The sequence below is a fragment of the Bos grunniens genome, chromosome 22, assembly GCF_055505025.1.
Source record: "Bos grunniens cultivar Pamir isolate PY7600 chromosome 22, Bosgru_T2T1.0, whole genome shotgun sequence".
NCBI lineage: Eukaryota > Metazoa > Chordata > Mammalia > Artiodactyla > Bovidae > Bos > Bos grunniens.
This window is the reverse complement of record NC_141186.1, coordinates 3267847-3283304: the sequence shown is the minus strand read 5'-3', so window position 1 is coordinate 3283304 and position 15458 is coordinate 3267847.

The window sequence follows — 15458 nt, the reverse complement described above, 5'->3', positions numbered from 1 at the left end:
GAAGCTCTACCTCCTCTGTTTCCGGCTCCTGACAGGTACGTGCTTGGTCCTATTTCTCCTACTCATCAAATAGCTTTTCATTAAGAAAAGGGCAATCCACTGCCATATTCTTGCCTGGGAAGTCCATGCACAGAAGAGTCTGCGGGCTACAGTCCATGGGGTCGCAAACAGTCAGATCGGATTCAACAGCAGCAACATGGACCTGGCCTTGCCTTGGTTATTGTCAGTTAGTGGTAGAGATTCACCAGTGTACATACACAGAGTAGGTTTCCTCCTCCAGGGAATCTTCCCAACCCAGGGACCAAAGGGTTGGGAAGATCCCCTGGAGAAGGGAAAGGCTACCCACTCCAGTACTCTGGCCTGGAGAATTCCATGGGCTGTATAGTCCATGGGTCGAAAAGAGTTGGACACGACTGATTGACTTTCACTTTCATATACATATATCGTATACTGTCTTTGCTTTCAAATAGTTTAGAGGCTTATGCAGAAAAAATAGACAAATCAACAAATCACAGTTACTACACGCCTTACATACCAAGTAAGCTTGGAGGCTGAGGCTGCAAAGAAAATGCATGCTGACCTAGACTTGGGTGAGGGAAAGGAAAAGGGATCAAGTGCTGACGGAACAGTGGGAGTCTTGAGGAATAGCTTGAAGGAATAGTAGGAATTGTGGTCCATGTGAGCTCACAATTACAAACAGAAATCAAAACAAAATGAAACAGACTGCCATTCAGCTCAGGATGACTTTAAGTTGATTGCAAGAGACAGTCTCTGAAGCCTTGAATGACACCCAAAGTCAACCCTCTGATCAAATGTATCTCTCTCTGGACTCTACTTGAATGTGTCCAACCTGCAGAAGGTGAATTAATGTAATTGAGATTAACCAGCATCACTGAGCATTGTCATGTTGGAAAATCGTGTAGGGAGATTTTAAACATTTTTTTTTATGGAAATGTGAAGAGTTTTTTCAGTGATGGGGAGAGACGCTTCACGCGGGGTACGTGCTCGAGCTTTGCCGGCTCCCTCTCACGTGTCCCTCACTGTGTCTGCCACAGCCCCTGCTCTACCCATGTCACAGGAGGTGATGTGTCTGGACCCTCCACACACCGTCTTAGCGTAAGCTGTGGTAGGCTGTGGAGAGCAAGTGGTGCAGGAGGTGGGCTTTGGGCTCTCTGCCTCTCCTCCTCCCCAGCCCCCGGCCATCCAATGGGGCGCACCTCCTCCCAGGGGCTTTGACTGCCTCCGTGTAGCCCACTTCTGGAGTAGGTAATGCCCTCAGCCGGGGCCTGCAGCCCTAGGCTGCAACTGCCTCCTGCCCTTGCCAACCTCAGCAACCCTGGTCACCACCCATAGCTGACACCTTCTCCCACAGCCCCTCATATCTGAAAGGCGGGGGTGGTGTCAGCTTTCCCAACTGGACCCTGACTGAGGAACCGAGCTAGCTGATTTCAAAAGCTCCTTTTCCATTGTGGCGCAATGCACATACCTCAAAACTGGCTGCCTGAATCAGTTACGTGCGCAGTGCTGATGCTGGGTACGTTCACATGGCTGTCTGGCATTTATCCCAACCCTCTCCAGAACTCTTCTTATTTGCAAAACTTAAACTCTGTCCCCACTAAACACTGACCCCTCCTTTCCTCTCCCCAGCCCCGACAGCCACCACTCTACTCTGTATGAATCTGACCATGCTGGGTCCCTCAGGTAAGCAGAACCGTACAATATTTGTCCTTCTGCGAATGGTATATTTCTCTTAACACAGTGAAAGTTTCACCCATGTTGAAACTTCCTAAAGTTTCATCTGTTCTATGAAAGTGAAAGTGAAGTTGCTCAGCTGTGTCCAACTCTTTGCGACCCCATGGATAGTAGCCTACCAGGCTCCGCGGTCCATGGGATTTTCCAGGCGAGAATACTGGAGTGTGCTGCCATTTCCTTCTCCATGGGATCTTCCCAAACCAGGGATTGAACCCGGGTCTCCTGCATTGCAAACAGACTCTTTACTGTCTGAGCCATCAAAGCAAAGGCATCCGTGCTATAGCAGGTGCTGAATTTCTTACCTTTTTTAGAATAAACACTATCCTGCTGCGTGTGCAGACCACATTTTGTTTCTCCATTCATCTGCAGATGGATACTTGGCTAATGCTGCTCAGAACACACATATACAAATACCTGAGTGCCCGATTCCAGTTCTTCTGGGCCTATACCCAGGAGCAGAATTGCTGGATCATATGGTAATCCTTATTTTTTGAAGAACCACCGGATTGTTTTCCACGGTGGCTGCACCGTGCCACATTCTCACGGACAGCACGCCGTGGTCTAGTTTCTCCGCGTCCTCGCCAACAGTTGGTATTAATGTCTTCTGCTCTTTGAGAGTCTCCATCCCAACGGGTGTGCAATGTTATCTCATGGTGCTCTGCAGCTCATCTGAATATCAGAGCAACTGGCTTTCAGTGGCAGAAATCATTGACTCAACCTTGTCCTCTAATCCTATACTGAGTAATAAGTAGGATTTCTGCATTAAGCCTACTGATCCTCTAGTTTTCATTACAAGTTTAAATAAGAGACTTGCCAGCGTCCAGCAGCCGAAGCCCTGGGAGGGTTTCAGTGTGAGACGGCTCTTCTCCAATTCCACGTTGGCCACTCTGTGACCTTGGGCAACTCAGCCTGGTTTCTCTCCCATCTCAGTTTCGTCACCATTGTGAATCATAACCCCTGCCTTTGCACAGCTCCAAGAATTATATTTTCCCTACATATTTACTTTTATTCCATATTCTTCGTTTTAAATATTTGATGCTTCATATCTTGGTAGCTTGTTTAGATAGTTAAAACTTCATATGCTTTTGTTGACACAGTATCAATGAAAAGAACTGAAAATATGCACATGGCTTTCCCTGGTGGCAGAGCTGCAGAGAGGTGATTAATTAAGAGTACAAGTCCCTGACGCCTGACAATATAATTTCAAATCTTAACTCCACCACCAGTAAATGTGTGCCTTTAGAAAGTTACATAAGTTATTACATTTCTCTGGGCCTCAAGTTCCCTATCTGTAACATGGGCATAAAAATACCTCCTATACCTCTGGGTGGTTGTGGGGATGAAATTAAAAAATTACATCAAGCTCTTACTTTTCAAATTGATAAATGTACATTAGGAATATTCAGGCTCCATTTTAATTGAAAATTTAAAATCTTAATGGACCCATTCTTGAAAGAGCCCTTGAAATTTTTCATCCCATAGAGAGGATGCTGGTGCAGGGATATTAAGACCCATCGATAAAAGATGCTTTTGCCCCAATCTGCCACTCCCACCTGCCCTTCCCAAAGTCCAGGGTGCGTGTAATGTGGTGTCAAGTCGGGTGGCCTGTCGGTGTGGGCTGGGCCAGCTGCAGGGGCCTGCTCTACCCTCACTGTGCCTGGCTGGTGGGACTGCACGGGGTGTTGCTTTTTGTGTAGTCAGAAGTCTAGACTTTGACTAACAACCCACTACAGAGCCAACAGCAGTCTTCTTCAGGGCAGCCCTTTTGCTCAATCACTGTCCAAAACCCCCAGGAGTGTACAGTGAGCCTGCCTCATTCACTTCTTCTCTGAGCAGGAGACCAAAGCACAATATCTACCTTATGGCTTCATTCATCCATCCCGAAAAACCTTCTGAGGCCTGTCCAGGCACTAAATAAAGATACCAGAGATACAGAAACGCAAGACACAGCTCTAGCCCTCCAGGAGCTAGGGAGACTGACCACCCACCCAAGACATAGGGGGAACCTGGGGGTCAGCAAGGAAGTGATGGCTGGGCCAACGCAGGAAGGCTGAGAAGGCCTAAACAAGGAGGAATAACATGGAGGGGGTGTGCTTTCCAAGAGGACAGAGGGCATGGATGGCGAGAGTGACAGGGCACACTGCAGGTGCCCACACGTGTGCAGGAGGAACAGGGGGTGGACACCAAGGCCGGCTGCATTCAGATCATGAAGGCATGCCCGTGCCAGGTAACGAGTCCACACAGTAGGCCATGCCTGCTGAGGTCAGGGGACATGGTGGTGTTTTCAGCTGGAACTCAGAAGAGTCAGGAGTTTCTATGCCCACTCTGTGGAGAAGGGAAGACCAAAAGGCAGAGAAACCAACTAACACACCACAGGAGTTACAGAAACAAGAAATAAGATTCTAAGTAAGTCAAGTGGCTACAGAAATAAAGGAAAAGCATTGGATCATGAATCAGAATTAGAAAATATGACCAACAGGACTGGGTAAATCATTAGATGTACTTGTTTCTTCTAAATTAAGAGTTCCAAGGTCACTGAGCAAATTACAAATATGCTTGGGCCACATGTGAAGACACCAGGCAAGATTTCAAAAGCTGGTCAAAGTAGGAGCAAAATCTGTGTGCCCACTGTCAGATTTCAACCAAAGCTGACTTGCTGTGCCATCAGCTATGCGTTGGAATATAGGAGACCAATAAATTCACTGTTGAGGAGAAAAAAGAAAAACCCATTCCTTCAACATGGGCTTCCCTGGTGGCTCAGATGGTTAAGAATCTGCCTGCAAGGCAGGAGACCTGGGTTAGATCCCTGGGTTGGGGCAATCCCCTGGAGGAAGAAATGGCAACCCACTCCAATATTCTTGCCTGGAGAATTCCACAGACAGAAGAGCCTGCTGGGCTATAGTTCACGGGGTCACAAAGGGTCACACACTATTGAGCAACTAACTTTCAACGTAGGGCACAGTTTTGCTTCTGTGTTTACAGTGCTGCTCATTCTGAAGCTTCTCTAGAGTCCTTTGTCGTGAAACTAAGTATAATTTTCTGTGTCAAACCTCAAACATCCAAGACTCTGTTTTCCACTGTCTTCAAGCAACTCTGCACTTAACCATGTCCAAGCAATGGGCCAAATGAAATGTTCCCTAACCTCCTAGAATAACCCGCACCAGTTCTTAAAACCCTTCCCGGGATGCAAACCATGCTCATAATCATGTGACTCACTCCTGTGACCAGGGGAGTTCTCACTCATGTTATGTGGCGAGCATGGCAGAACAGCTCTTGTACCAAAGGCATGGACATGCACAGGACTGTACAGATGGAGACAACTTCTCTCTCAGAGGCCAAAGCAAGGTGAACTATACTAAGTATAATTTGCTAAAGATTATGCTTCCCAGGTTCCAAATCTAATCATCTGCCATTCATAAATTAATAAATGAACTTTGGTTTGCAGTGGGAGAAATAATGACCCTGAACACCAATTCTAGAAGACTTATCTTCACCATTCTCCGGCCTTACAGTTTGTATATAGAATCAGGATAAGGCAACCATTTTGAATTATATGATTAAAAGACACTATTACAGAACACAATTACCTTTTGTTTTAATTTGCCGAGTTTAAAGAGGTCTTAGGGAGTGGATGAGTAGCCCTGTCCATGGTCAAGCATAGGCCACGTTTTGAGAAGACCTTTGGCAGGCTGTGCTGTGGGTATCAGGTGACGGAAATCTGGAGTTGCAACCCAGTGAAACAGCAAAGGAGATTAGGAGGGAAAGCTGGAGCCAGTTCAGGGCTGAAACCAGAGAGGAATATGAGCTATCAGTTTCAGTAAAAATGTTTTGGGCTGCAAGTAACAAAAACACAATTCCACTATCTTAACACAAAAGGCATTTATTGGTCCATGGAACTAGAATGTCTGGCATTAATATAGTTTCCTGGCACAGACTCAGGCGGGCACTGCTTATTTTACTTCTGATCTCCTAGATCCATCTTATCTGCTGTAACATCTTTGTCCTCATCCTGGCTCCACAATGATTAGACTCGATTATGTCACACACCCTCCCAGGAATGAATCACCACAGCCAACAAAGTATGATAATCTGAGTGATGTAAGCCAATCGAGTCCTGCCCTGGATCTGGGCTGGGGGTCCATTCCACCCAACCACATGCCTGCCACAGCAGAAGAGGGGTGGGCTGAATGCAGGACAGGAATCCTTGATCACTGAGCGCAAGAGCAGGAGGTGAACCCAGGAGGAGGGGAGCAAAGCTCAACAGTCGCTGCAGCAGCACCAGAATCAGCCCACCAGAGACCCTCATCCCGGAGCAAAACCAACAGGGACGGGGGTTGATTGCATTCTTCTGCTGCTGCAGGTGCCTGAGGACAACACCTTAGGGAGGATTGCCACTAAGACCTCTATTCACCATAGTCACTTCCCGGTTTTAATTATTAAGAAAAGAACAATGACGGTTATAATGCCAGAGAGCTCGCTGCAGTAAATCACTGCTCTAGAATAAGAAAGAGAGGCATTCATCCTTGCAAGCATCTAATGGACTATTTAGTAAATGTCTGCTCTTCAGGACAAAGCAGAATTCTGAAACACTGAATATTTCATTAAATAAAACAGCTTGTTTCCGAAGAGCCACACAATGTACATGGACAGAGTGCTCCAAGACTGATCCTTCAGCACGGGAACAGAAAGTGTACACAGTGTCGAGTCAAGGAGGGCCAGGGTCACGGCCTGGAAGGTGCACTTTACAGGGTGTCAAGATCTGAGGACAGAGTAGGGAGCAGCGGAGTTCCCAGTGCTGGACTGCTGCTGCTGCTGCTAAGTCGCTTCTGACTCTGTGCAACCCCGTAGACAGCAGCCCACCAGGCTCCGCCGTCCCTGGGATTCTCCAGGCAAGAACACTGGAGTGGGTTGGTCCTATCAGTAGGTTTGGTAATCTGTTTTATCTACAGCAGTGTGGGCTTGTCCATCCCAATCTCCCAACCCATCCCTCTCGCCATGCTGCCCCCTCCCTGGTAACCATAAATTCATTCTCTAAGTCTGTGAGTCTGTTTCTGCTTTATAAATCAGTCAGTTCAGTTCAGTCGCTCAGTCGTGTCCAGCTCTTTGCGATCCCATGAACCGCAGCACGCCCAGGCCTCCCTGTGCATCACCAACTCCCAGAGTTCACCCAAACTCACGTCCACTGAGTCAGTGATGCCATCCAGCCATCTCATCCTCTGCCGTCCCCTTCCTCTCCTGCCCCCAATCCCTCCCAGCATCAGAGTCTTTTCCAATGAGTCAACTCTTCGCATGAGGTGGCCAAAGTACTGGAGTTTCAGCTTCAACATCAGTCCTTCCAATGTTTTGTAAATAAGTTCATTTGTATTTTTTTTTTAGATTCTACATATAAGCAATACCTGAATCACTTTGCTGTCCACCTGAAACTAACACAATATTGTTAATCAACTATACTCCAATATCTGTTATTTATTGTGACAGAACTCAGTGCAGATACCACTTGTTTTGTTAGTGTCAAGGAAGTCTACCTAAGAACAAATCAGTTAATAAATATCTTGCAGAGTACTTGGCAAGTAGTAGGTCTGCAATAAATGCTCATCAAATTAAAGTGCTACTGAGCACCTCGTGAGCACGGTGACGGGAGCGGGTGGTCGTTGGGCCCTGGGCATCCACATTCCTGAGCCTGGCTCCTGGGATTATGAGCATCTGTATTCTCAGGGCGGTGCTCAGTCTGCACGTGTGGTGGCTGGAGGTGCCAGGTGGTCCCTGTCCCTGTCTGCAGCCCCCCACCAGTGATGTGTGGGCACAGGAAGAAGCGCCCTAGCTTCTGTGGCCCCCACTCCTGGGGGGACAACTGTAGTCCACAGCCATCCTCAGCTGGCCTGAGCCCCAGCTGCCTGCGGCACTGACCTGCTCACTCGTGCACATTTGCCTTCCTGGCCTTCACTTCTCACCTGCCCATCTCCTGTCAGTGCTTCCCGGGATCACCTTCCAAGTAAGCCCTTTGCTCTGGTGACCTTATCTCATGATCGCCCTCTGGAGGAACACAGCCTGTGACGCAGTCCTCCCAACACCCTTTTTTTTTTTTGTCTTTCTTCCTGAAAAATCAGAACCATAATACTTGGGGGAGGGGGAGTAAGCCTAGCCCCAGAACGTGGATTGTTACTGGAATATGTCAAACAGGACAGTCTCATTTTCAGATTTCCTAGCCAATCTTGAACCGCAAGGGGAGAGGGTGATCACCTTAGCCAATGAGACATAAGTGTAAAGCAGATGGAAGGGCTTCCCCCGTGGCTCAGAGGTGAAGGATCTACTTGCAATGCAGAAGACTCAGGAGATACAGTTTCAGTCTCTGGGTGGGGAGGCTCCCCTGGAGGAGGGCATGGCAATCCACTCCAGTATTCTTGCCTGGAGAATCCCACGGACAGAGGAGCCTGTTGGGCTACAGTCCATAGGGTCACAAAAGAGTTGGAGACGACTGAAGCGACTGAGCATGCATGCAACAACACCATAAAAAACAAACAAACAAACAAACCTGAAAAGCAGATGGAAACCTTCTGGAAAAGCCTCTATTTTCCTGATAAAATGTTGTAGATGTAACTGCCCTATTCCTGCCTCGAAAGTAACCCTGGTACTATGTGACATGTGCTGCAACAAAGAACTTCACAGCAAAGCACACACTGCCCCATTCCTGCCTGCCGTCCCGCCCCCGAACCAGAAAGAGCAGCAGCCCATCTCGGAGCCTCTCCGCCCATGATGGAAGGGAGAGCGCTGTTCGTTTCGGTCAGCTTCACTCAGCTTCTGTTATGTGCAGCCCACCACAGTCCTAACCTACACGAATACCTAGCCCTGTATCAGGGGTAGAAAGGGATCAACAAGGGACGGCCCGTGACTGCTTCACTGAGGAGTGAAAACTAAGTTATAAGATTATTAGAACCTTTTCCTAAGATAATGGGATGATGCAATAGTTTGTTCAAGCACAGGAGAACAACTAGTTGGCACAGACTTGAGTGCAGTGTGTTCTGTCTTATTACAGAAGTTACCTACAATTAAAATTCCTGCCCCAAAAAGTCCTCTTCTTAAAATAATTGATTAATGTATGTATTTATTATTGATGTATTGGTGCTGCACAATCCCATACAAGCTACAGGCACACAGCACAGGGATCCACAGTTCCCAAAGGTGACACCCTACCCCCAGCCACTGCAAAGCCCTAGACTGGCCGTATTCCCCACGCAGCAGGACAGCCCTGGAGCCGGCTCTACACACGCTTTTTGCACCTCCCAGTCCCCACCACATCAGCCCCTCCCCACTTCCCTCTCCCCACTGGTAACCACTAGCCTCTTCTCTGTATCTGTGAGTCTGGTTCTTTTCTGTTAAAAAATCCTCTGTTAAAATAATGTTATGCCAACGCACTCGTTAAAGATGTGAGGGGACAGTTTTCATCTCAGTGAGATGGAGGAACTGCTAGGAAATTGAAGCTGGCGCCCTGGTCTCCCCTTCAGGGATGCCATCAGTGGAAGGCTCCAGGACAGTCCCTCTGGAGTGAACGGCCAGTCATGCGCTCAGAGCTGCAGACTCGGGTGAAGGGCCCTGCTCTCCACCCTCTCCCGCCCCCACTTACCTGCAGGGATAAGCGGACCACACTTGGGAATCCTTAGTCAACTGAGGAGCCTCACCTGCCCCTGGGTCACGTCTCCAGGGAGGAAAGGAGGAATACTTCTAGCCATTCTCACTCTTGCTCTCCCCTAAAGTCCTGAAACTCCACCCTGTTTCACTAAAGAATAATTCCGGCTGATTTTCTCAACCTGACACCCACTGTGCTTGTGGCCATTATAGAGCCAAGAGACATGGAACGAAGACATCTTGGAAGGACACCCCCCGAGGGTGCTGTCTGTGGCCCCTGACACATTGAGGGTGCCCAGGAGCAGGGAGGCAAGAGCAGGAACCCACCATGCAGTCAGGTAGAGAAGCTTCTTAGCATCAGTCAGGCCCTGGCCTCCACCCCTCCACAGCCCAACAATGCAAATGTGGCAGGGCCGCTCTGGGGGCGCACGGAATTGCGATGGGCTTGGACCCCCCTCCCCTGTGTAAGAGCGTGAGTCCGGTGCATCCTGTTCATCTGGGAATGCAGTATCCCACGTGCTTTCTCTCTCTGCCAATGAGGCCCTCATCCAATTTCAGAGTCTCTCCGTGACACCCACTCGCTTTCTCACAGGGTGACTTGGAATCACACGTACTTGGTGCAGTTGGCTAGATCATTTCCATCCTCTTGCCAGCGGGTTCCAGGCACAGCAACCTGATCAACCTCCCGGCCCTCTACATAAACCCCCCAAGTGACCCAGATAATCCACTTGGTGGCGGTGCGACCCAGGCCCAGTTTGCATCTGACCATCTGGTGACAGGTCTCCCCCAGGAGCAGCCCACGGGGGCCATCTGTTCCTTGTGTCCTGCTGAAGGAGCTGAGGGTTGAGGCCAACCTTGCATCACCAAGCCCCCCTCATTCCTTCGTGTGAATCACAGACATTCTGAAATGCTCTGTAATCTAGCTGCTCACGTCCTGCGGAGCCTGCTTTGCATTCTCGGTGAACACATCATAATATTCAGAATGCAAATTAAACTTTATGGGTGCCGTAACCTTGGCCATTTATTGCAGCGGATTCTGTAATTGCCTGATGCTGCTAATACCGCCAAGACTACTTTGGTGTTTTCTTTTTAAAAAAAAAAAAAAAAAAAACTTTTGCAGCTGGAGCTGCCATGTTGATTAAGAGATCCTGGTGTTTCTTTGCACAACATCTTAGGCTAATGGTTTAGTTAAGGTCCTTTTGCTGTAAGCAACCAGACTTGGTCACAGTGAGAGACGGACAGTAAAACTGAAGGTAACATCCATTAGTATCCTCAAGTTCAAGTGTATTTCTCAAGTACCTGAGGAATAAGTAGAGGTAACATTCTGAGGGAAAACAGGGTTGCACCAAAACATGAGGAGAGTCAGAAGAAAAAAAAAAAAAAGGTAAGTGTAAGAAGAACTGGGGCCTACAAGCTATCCTAGAAGCTAAAGTTGTTTCTTTGAATAATTTGAACCACAAAGGCATCTCCGATTTTGTCCTGATTTTGAAGAAAAGCACTCAGCATTAGGATTATGGCCAGAGGAGAATTAAGAAAGTCAGGGCTACTGTTAACTTCAGTGACACCTGTGTGTGAATTAGAGACAGTCCCATTCCTCTGGGTGGATAAAGCCATCCTCATCAGGAACAAACAGCCAGGGGCAGGTAGCAGAGCCTCGGGGGACACACAGTGAGTGATCTTCCTTCAGCCTGTAGCTCTGTGTACTTGTTGTTTAAGTCATTAGGTCATGTCCAACTCTTTTTCCAGCCCATGGATGGTACCCTGCCAAGCTCCTCTATCCATGGAGTGGGTTGCTAATTCCTTTTCCAGGGGATCTTCCCAACTCAGATTAGACCCACGTCTCCTGCATCTCTGCGTTGGCAGGCAGACTCTATGCCACTCTACCACCCGAGAAGCCCACCTCCTTGTACTGCTGATCAGTAAACACCCACTCAGTTTCAAATACACTGTTGGCATCAAGAAAAGTAAATGATGACGAGACCAGAATCTGTTGTCATCTCTGGCGCCCACTGACCCATTCTTGGGACTTCTTATTAACCACTTTTTCACCTTAGCACAAATGTTTACCACCCATTGATCACGGAACACTTGCATCCCCTTGTAAAAGGTATCTTCCAGGGGTAAGCTGGGAGCTGAACCTTCTGCCTGGAAAGGCAGCCGCTGTTCCCTTGGACTCGAGCCTCATCTCAGGGGCTCTGCACCCTTCACAGGATCATGGCAAAGCCTCATCACAACCTTTAAGTAGGCACCCCACTGAGTGCCCATGAGGATTTCGTGTTATGCTACGATCTTAGACACCTAGCATGGTGCCAAGCACATACTAAGAGCATAATAAATGTTAGCCATCATTACTCATGTAAAGGACAGTGGAGTGTCAAAGTAAATACACGTTGAGTTTTGTTTTTAAATTCTACATAATTAAGGTCCTCAAATGACATCCATCAATCACAAACTGTCTTCTGCTTGAAAAATGGCTTAGGGACTTCCCTGATGGTTCAGAGGTTGAGACTCTGTGCTCCCAATTCAGGGGGCCTGGGTTTGATTCCTGATTGGGGAACTAAGATCCCACATACTGTACAGCATGGCCAAATAAAATTTAAAAAAAGAAAGGAAGGAAAATGACCTAGATAAAGCTTTCCTTGATTTCCCACGGTGAACTTACTCTGAAACAAACAGAAGGTGTGTCAGAGGAACAGATGTTATCTGCACGCCCACATCTCCATGGTCCACACCAACCATTCCATTCTGGTGCCAGGTGGGCCAAGGGTTTGGGGATGCCAGCCCCAGAAGTGGCCCTCAACCAATGACCAGGGCAACTGGTGTAGAAAGCCCCAGCCTTGTCATCCTTGTGGGGCACAGAGGCTCCCAGAGTCCCCCAGCAAAACTGAGCTCCAGCTGCCCACCGTGGGGACCGCTGACAACACCCAGGCTGCTCCCACAGCCGCCTGAGCATGCTGTCTGGAGACACCATCCAAATAAACTACTCGAGCCCAAACCCTGTCTGATTCTGGGGAAAACCCCAGCTCAGAGAGTCAGCAACATAAATACACAAGCTAGCAAAATTGGGCTTTAAACGTATTTGTCTCCAAATTTAAAAATTACTAAGACACACACCAATCGAATTCAACTCCAACTTATTTTCTACTTTGTGTAGAATTTGTTTGGAGCTTTAGATATTTAAAGGCTTCAAGAGAACTTTACTTCTTTTTAAAAATCTTTGGCTCACAAATGCTCTACATGGTGAACATTCTATTCTTTACTCCGATCTCACTTGAGACTAGAAGAGTGACTTTGACCTTTTTTAGAGTCACCTGAACCCTTGGGCTCCGAGCTAACTTTCTCTCCAGTACCCCAAGCTCCATTTAACGCCAACAAAACATGACTTTTTGGTTCAAATAAAAATATCTTTGAAAAGGTTTATAAAAAGGTTCATAAGATGCGTTGGTGTTTGCAATGACTCTGAGGTGTATAAATGAATCAGGAACACACAGATTAAGTTTCCTTTGAAATAGAGAGTTTTCAAAAGAAAGGAATCCTTGGGAGAAAATACTTAAAAGGATTTAGAGATTTGTTTTGTTTGTTTGTTGTATCATTTTGTTAAACATTTGAAGGACTTTTGAAATTTTTTTCTTCAAAGTACCCTTGAATCCTCTTAAAATTGCTGTTAAGAGACAATCATTTCAATGGGCAATAACTATTTAAATTTCTTATTACTTATACAACAAAATTCTAAAGGTTCTGTCAATCCAAAAGAAAATTGTTTTAATGTCCTAAAATCAAATATCTTTTAGGACTGGGCAATCTAACATGAACAGACTTCAGCATATGTTTACATTTATGCCAAATTCATAAAGTATCAGTATTATATCTCATGAAAAACAATTTTTAAGAAAGATTGAAATTTCTTTACATTTCCAAATTCATTTTCTTGCTTTCCATCAATGTTAAAAATAATTTTTGGGGTAAATTATTATCATATCCAAATGTCTCCATGTTTTAAACACTTCATCATAATTAAATATACATCAAAGAAAGATTTTTTAAAAATACTTTTGTCTAGGTATGACTAGGCTAATACAAAATTCTGTGGAGATTCCTAAAAAACTCCTTGTTTTTATAATCTGTGATATATAGTAGATGCAGTCAGAGATGAGAAAAATTAATTATACATGATGCAGCTCATGCCTGGTCCTCAAATATTTTAAATTAACTTGCTTTGATAAAGATGTGTAGTAGTGGGTTTCTGGGTAACCTATTCACCAAGAGCATTTCCTCTTATATATCTCTAATATTTTGCCTCTTGTAATTTGAATGCCCTATTATTTTTAAGAAGAAAAAACACATACAGTGATTACTTCCTTAATTTATATATATATATGTATTTTTAAAAAGTACTCTTCCTCCTTTTCACAAACAGATCCTAGTCTGTAAATAGTTGTCTTTTTTCCTCTGGTTACATTTCAGTGGTGACCTCCAGTCTCTTGCCCCTGCACACCCATGCATACAGACACATGAACATCCTCACACCACAGCCACACATATCACACTGCACACATGCCCACACACACCGAATACCACACCACCCACTGCACATACGCACCTGGGGATTCTTCTGTCTCTGTGTCTCTCTCTCTGGCTTCCTCTCCTCCATTCTTTCTGTCTACCCTGCTTCTCACTTCCTCTATGTGAACCTCTCAGTGAAACTTGCTCTGCAGAATTAAAGCAAAAATTGAGGGCTTCCTTGGTGGCTCAGATGGTAAAGAATCTACCCACAATGAAGGACACCCAGGTTTGATCCCTGGGTTAGGAAGATCCTTGAGAGATGGAAATGGCTACCCACTCCAGTATTCTAGGGACATTTAGGAATTTAAAGCACAAATAAATTAATTTGCCAAGAATATGTTGCTAAAAGGGAGCGGATAATAAATAATGATAGCAAATGATAAAAAGCAAGCGAATCAATCAGTTTTACAAAGAAGAACGCCAGCTGCTGCCACCACACGGCAGGAGCTCCATGACTGAACATTTTAATATCAGATGCAAGTTGCAGTTGGGCATCATGCCTCTCTGAGGAGTGGCAGCTTATTAAATAAGGACATGCTTATCTCTCCGAAGTGAGATGGCTAAGATGTGAGAGTGCCTGACTGGGCTCTGAACGACAGACACCAGCACCGCCCTGAGACCTGGGCGGGACCCATCGCCCAGGGATCCTTCTAGTCACTGTGCTTCTTCCAGCGAGAGGGAGAGGGGGTGAAATCTACAGCAGACAGAACATTTCAGAAACACTTTTGTTCTTCTCTTGGGAGAGCCAATTACATGTCAATTTGAAAACTTATGTCTTGATAAATGTATATTGATTGAGCAGATCATTTCCCTCTGGGTCAGAAACACACAGACATATTTGTGTTACTACCTATATAATTTATTTGAGGGTGCTGATGGCTTCAGTGAAGTCGGAAAGCTTCAAGTAACAGAAGTCATGAAAGAGAGTCTGTGATCTGTGAACTCTCTAATTCTTCTGACTAATATTAGCCTATTTTGACTCATTAGCCATATTGATAGGCTTACATGGTGATTCAATTACATGAGCAGATCTTTGTAAAATAAACCACTATCCAGTGTCCTCTTAAAATTCAAGAACCAAGGAAAGAGGGGTCCAAGCCTCTGAGAGAAAGATTTAAATGTGAAGATGGGCCATGAGACACTCAAGCAACTGACCAGTGAAGTCTACAACAGATATCTTGGCCTCAGCCATGCTTGCTGTGCCCCACTATCCATCTCGATGATCTGAGCTTGTGGTTCCCAGATGCACACATGAGTCTATAGAGAAGGCTTTCCTGACAGCCTAAGTCAAATATACAAAATAGCATCCTTTGTCTTCATTCTATTTTTCTTCTTAGCTTCCTATCTTCATTGCCCTGGTACATAACTTTAGTTTTATTACATATGTTTTATCCACTTGAATTTATGCCTTTTTGTTTACTGATTTTCTTGGCTCCTGGAAGAGCATCTGGCGGGTATTAAATACTTGTTGACTTGACTAGAAGGTAATTGTAAAGCATTAATATCGTTTACCTTGTCTA